Genomic DNA, 5060 nt, shown 5'->3' with positions numbered 1-5060 from the left:
TTGGGATTCCGTGGGCAGCAGCATTTCCTTACTTCCTACTGTGTGCCTCAAGGTGCCCCTCCTCCCTGAAATGCGTGATGTGCAGGCTTTCCGTCTTGCTTTGTGTGTCTTTACACACTCTGGTGGGCTGCCAGGATTTCCGTCAACCCGGGCCCGAATGCGGGGTGAATGAGCAGGGCTTTGGGAGACACGTGAGCTGCGTTTTGTTAAAACCTGTTTGCTGAAACGGAAGAGAGGCTGTCTGTCTGGTCATTCCTTGGAAAATCTTGTCTTTGTGATTCAAACATGAAAACACAGGGTCCTTGGTTCAGGGAGATCCTAAGGGCATAGCGAGCATCAGAGCGGAAAAAGGCTTTATCTGGCCCGTTGTGTAGACAACTCCAGCGTCAGTAGAGGGGGAAGGACGGGAGGGAACTTTGTGGTGTCATGAACATATTCTATATACTGATGATGGCAGTAGTTCCACGAATGTGTGTTCTTCGGAACTCATAGAACTGTTTGCTAAAAAGGGCGGGTTTTGCAGTCCAGGGGCCTGTGACTCCCCGGGGGGCTGGGTGCCCAGGCCCACGGCCCCCTGCGGTGCCCTCTGTGGCAGACAGATGGCTGGAGAGGCCAGGCACTGGCCCAGAGTCCCACCGGGACGGTTGTGGACACAGGGCCAGTCCCTTGTTTTGAACTGAAGTTTCTTTCCTCTGGCAGGTTCCTCTTTGGTGTGACTAGACTTGGGGCCCCAAGTGGCAGCTGGAGTTGCGGGGCGCTTCGGGCTGTGGTCACCCCTCCTCTGTGGCCTCCCTAGGAGCACAGTGGAGGGGGCTCTGCTCCCCCAGACTTTGATGGTCCTGTAAGCAGGGAGAATGGGTCTTTGAAATGGATTTTACAGCTGAGGAGGGACTGCATCTCCGCTGTGCGAGCATCCCCTCCTGCGGCTCTGCCTGATGCCTGAGACCCCACCAGGACACGTGCCCAGGTGGGACAGCAGCCCTTCCAAATGACCGCACCGTGCCTGGAAAGAACCCTTTCCACTTTCTGGAAACCTTGAACTTGCCCTCAAGACACTCCAGATCCCAACACGTCCTTTTGCTTTATCCACTTACACACCCACCAGTTCACTGTCGCGCATGCCCAGTTTATGGAGCACCTGCTGTGTGCCAGACCTGGGCCAGTTCCCTTCACCTAGTCCTCATGGAAACCCCAGAGGGAGCCGGGTCGGCATCCTGTTTAGGGTTTTTTTCTTTTTTCTTTTTTTTTGGCTGCACTGTGCAGCTTGTGGGATTTCAGTTCCGCAACCAGGAATTGAACCCGGGCCATGGCAGTGAAAGCACCGAATCCTAACCACTAGGGCACCAAGGAGCTCCCAGTCTTAGGGGTTGTGTGGTGCACGTGGCCATGTGACCACCCATGTCAGGCTGGGATTCAGATCTGGGGTGCGTGACACCCACACTCTTTGTTGGCCTGCTGGATTCTTACAGTGCAAACTGTGCAAGTGTTGCCGTGGGGACATGTAAATAAGTCTAGAAGTAGGTGTTACCTTCTCACATGATTTCAGTGCGTAAATGGAGCACAAGTGCGCTCTTACGAAACCCCTCCACTTGCACCGAGGATAGAATTCGACATCTCTAAGCTGACCTATGGTCCCCCCCCTCCACTTTTCTCTCTGCATCCCACGTCTGCAGCCTCATCCTGGATCCCCTCCTCCTTGCTCACCTCACTCCACACTCTCTTCCAAGACTCTTCCCAGCACAGGGCCTTTGCACATGCTGTGCCTTCCACCCGGACTGCTCTGCCCTCAGCTCTGTGTTTGACCAACCCCTGCTTCTCCTTCACGTTCAGAACTGTCAGCTGGCCCAGCAGGCTCTCCAGCCCTGTCGTGCTGTGCTCTCCCCGCCCCGCCCCCCCCCACGGCTCCTACCACTGTTTCAGAGGCAATTACAGTTTGGGGGGGGGGGCGGGGATCATTTGTTGTATGTCTGTCTCCCCCACCAGAGCTCAAGCTCCTCAAGGCAGGGGTTTGTCACCATGCCTGTCACCCACCAGTGACAGAGTACATGCTCAATACATATTTCCTGAACTGATCCAAGCGGTTCGGTCTGAGGGCAAAAAAGTCACTTGAGTCATAAAATCAAATTCTGACTCATCCTCCCTGGACTTCTTCCCCGGGCCCCATGAGCCCTGGAACGCCATCAGCGAACACACACCGCACACCACTGCTGAGACTGGGAGACCTGGATGACAGCGATGTGAATAGAAGGCAGGACCCGTGGCCCATTTCACAAGGGCCACCCAGGTTTGAAATGCTGGGGGATCATTTTTAGAGTTAAGTGATTTGTTTATATGGTGTCTTTCTCAGAGAGAGGCTGAAGTCTGGAAATCTCAAGTTCAGGTGAAGCCTGTAAACAGGGAGTTGGCTCTCCCACAGGACAGGAAGTGAGGCACATCACGAGGGTCTGCGCCTCGCCTCGCCTCACCCCGCCTCACCCCGCCAGTGTCCTGGGGTCCAAGATTCCCCAGTAAAGGTTCTTGCCTCTGAGTCTTGAAAGCGTGTTTTGGTTTTCTTGTGTTCTTGAGAAAGGATCTCTTCTTTGGAGGAAGACATCCTAAAGCAATGAGGCTTTGACAGTCAATTTGACTGCTCCTGGGAGCAGACCCTTTTGAAAAGTGGAAGGGCGGGTGGTGAGGATGATTGGTAAGGTATCACTCTCCCCTCTCAACCCCCAGCATGATTTATCTGCACCTGCTTTGCTCCCACTCATCGAATTCTTCCTTCACACATACCTCTTGTTGAATCTGGTTTTCTGCTAGCCTTCCGAGTCCTGAGGGCAGCACTGCTGCACTGGCCATCTCGGGAAGGCACCCCTCACCTACCACTCACTCCACACACACCCCAAAGCCGTCTCCTTCATCCAGGTTGGACGTTGACATCTCCAACTGCATCTTCACGACAGCAACTACTCAGATTAAAACTGAGAAATTCGGCATGATCCAAATGTATAAAAATATTTGGATATTTGACTGAATTCAATTTTCTTCCAACTTTTGCTTTCTGAAAACTTTCAGAACGCTGCATATAAAATTCAGCCAGTTTCACCATCCCAGGAAAAGGGGCCCAGGAAATGTGTGTATTAAAAAGACAGTGTTTCCTATCTCCAAGAGAAATGAGGATGATTTAATACTGCATGAGACCTTGGTCTCTGAGCCACAGACTGACTTTTGTGTTTGCATATCTCTGAGAGCAGATAATGCCAAACCATTCACAGAGGGACACACAGCCAAGATTCTAAGAGATGCCCCAAGAAGGACTGTTTAACTCGTCCCAACAAATAATCCTATAATATATTTTAAAACATTTAGGCATAAGTCCTGTGTATGAAGTTGTTATGGTTACAGAAGGAAAAAATAAATATTTGTGCACACAGACATAACATGAAGTCCTTCTACAGTGAAAACAATCTCCACTGGAAAGGTCTTTGAAAGTCCGAGATGGAGCCTGGAGCAGACAGAGCTAGTGATGGGGTGGGGGCGCAGCCTTTAAAGGCTCCTCTTGGCAATTGTCCATGAGCCTCATTTAATAACATAAAATGAGCGGGCTGGGGGAGAGAGGTGAACAGACACAAAACCCAAGAGCACTCTTATTTGTTTATTTTCCACTTGTGATGTCATAAGCAGGAGTTTTGCCCGTGTTCTAGTTTATCTCCAATAAATAAATAACTATGTACAAATGTGCTGAGTTTACAAAATGGTAGAGGAAAACCTTTGCATTACAAAAGATACATTTACATGATACACTTTTTCCCATACACAGAAGCATGAAGCATTTCATTCCTAGCTTACTTGAACCAAAGACCCTGTGCGGCAATGTCTAAAGGTGTGTACCTAGGCTTTTCTACCAGAAAGCAGAGCTATAAAAGGAAAATTCCTCAGTTTCTTGAGAATATAGGGCCTGACTTGGCCTGCTACTTATTACTCATCCATATTTAATCTATTCCAGAATGTTGGAAGCTGTCTGGAACAGCTCTCCTCAAATATACGAAGCAGACAACCCCCTGCTGATCTCATTAAAATGCAGATTCTTGTGCAGTAGGTGGGATGGAGCCTGAGTGTCTGCATTTCTAACCAGCTGGCAGGGGCAGCTCCAGCCTCTTGTCCCGGGACCACGTTCCAAATGGCTGGGCTTAGAAGGCCCCTCCGAACTGGGAGAACTTCTCGAGGGCCTGATCAAGGTGAGGCCCTAATTGACCATGCTCCAGACTGCATCCCCAAGCTCCCAAATTCAAGAAACCAGTAGAGCTGGTTTTATTGGGGCCTACAAATGACAAGAACGGTGAGAGTCCAAATGGTCATTGGCATGAATCCTGCAGCTCAAAACTTTCTTACACTGTCTCCCGGGAGGTGCTTCCATCTTCTCTCAGTTTAGAGCAACCATGTGAACAAACATTTTCAACATTGTCAAAAATAACTAATAATAATAATAATAGGAATAATAATAATGGGAAAAGACACTGCATGAGAAGCTTAACAACAATGACTACTCTTCAGTCCAAATCAAAACAACAACAACAATAAAACGGAGGTTCATTGTTTAAAAATAAAAATGAAAATCTCCTTGCCTTGAATTCCTGTGATAGTCCACAACATTAGTCTAACAAATGCCCTTCACACCTTAACCTTTGTTAAAATGATACTTGCTCTGGAAGCCTGAAATTTCAGGATAAATTAGCAAATCTGCTGAAAGAACAAATTCCCAACCATTCTTATTTCTAGTGTTTTTGTTTCTGTTTCACATAACAGTTCTGCCCAGGCAGACAGCTAAGGGCAGAAGTAGGGTCCGATACAGGTAGGGTGGCTCAGGTGGGTTGGCCGAGTTCCTGGGAGGGGTGAATTGGGAGAAATGAAAGGGCTGAAATGCCGCTTGGCTTCATAAATGCGAGAGGGCTGGAAAAGATAGTATAAGGGCCCCATGACAAGTGGGAGCACATAAATATATAGACAGGGAAGGGGAGAGAGGGGAAGGGAGAAAGGAGGGAGAGATACAAAGTGGGTTCCGGAGACACAAGGGTAGGGAA

Source organism: Lipotes vexillifer, unplaced genomic scaffold (genome assembly GCF_000442215.2).
Source record: "Lipotes vexillifer unplaced genomic scaffold, Lipotes_vexillifer_v1.1 scaffold2532, whole genome shotgun sequence".
NCBI classification, from domain to species: domain Eukaryota; kingdom Metazoa; phylum Chordata; class Mammalia; order Artiodactyla; family Lipotidae; genus Lipotes; species Lipotes vexillifer.
Note: the sequence above shows the minus strand (reverse complement) of the source record.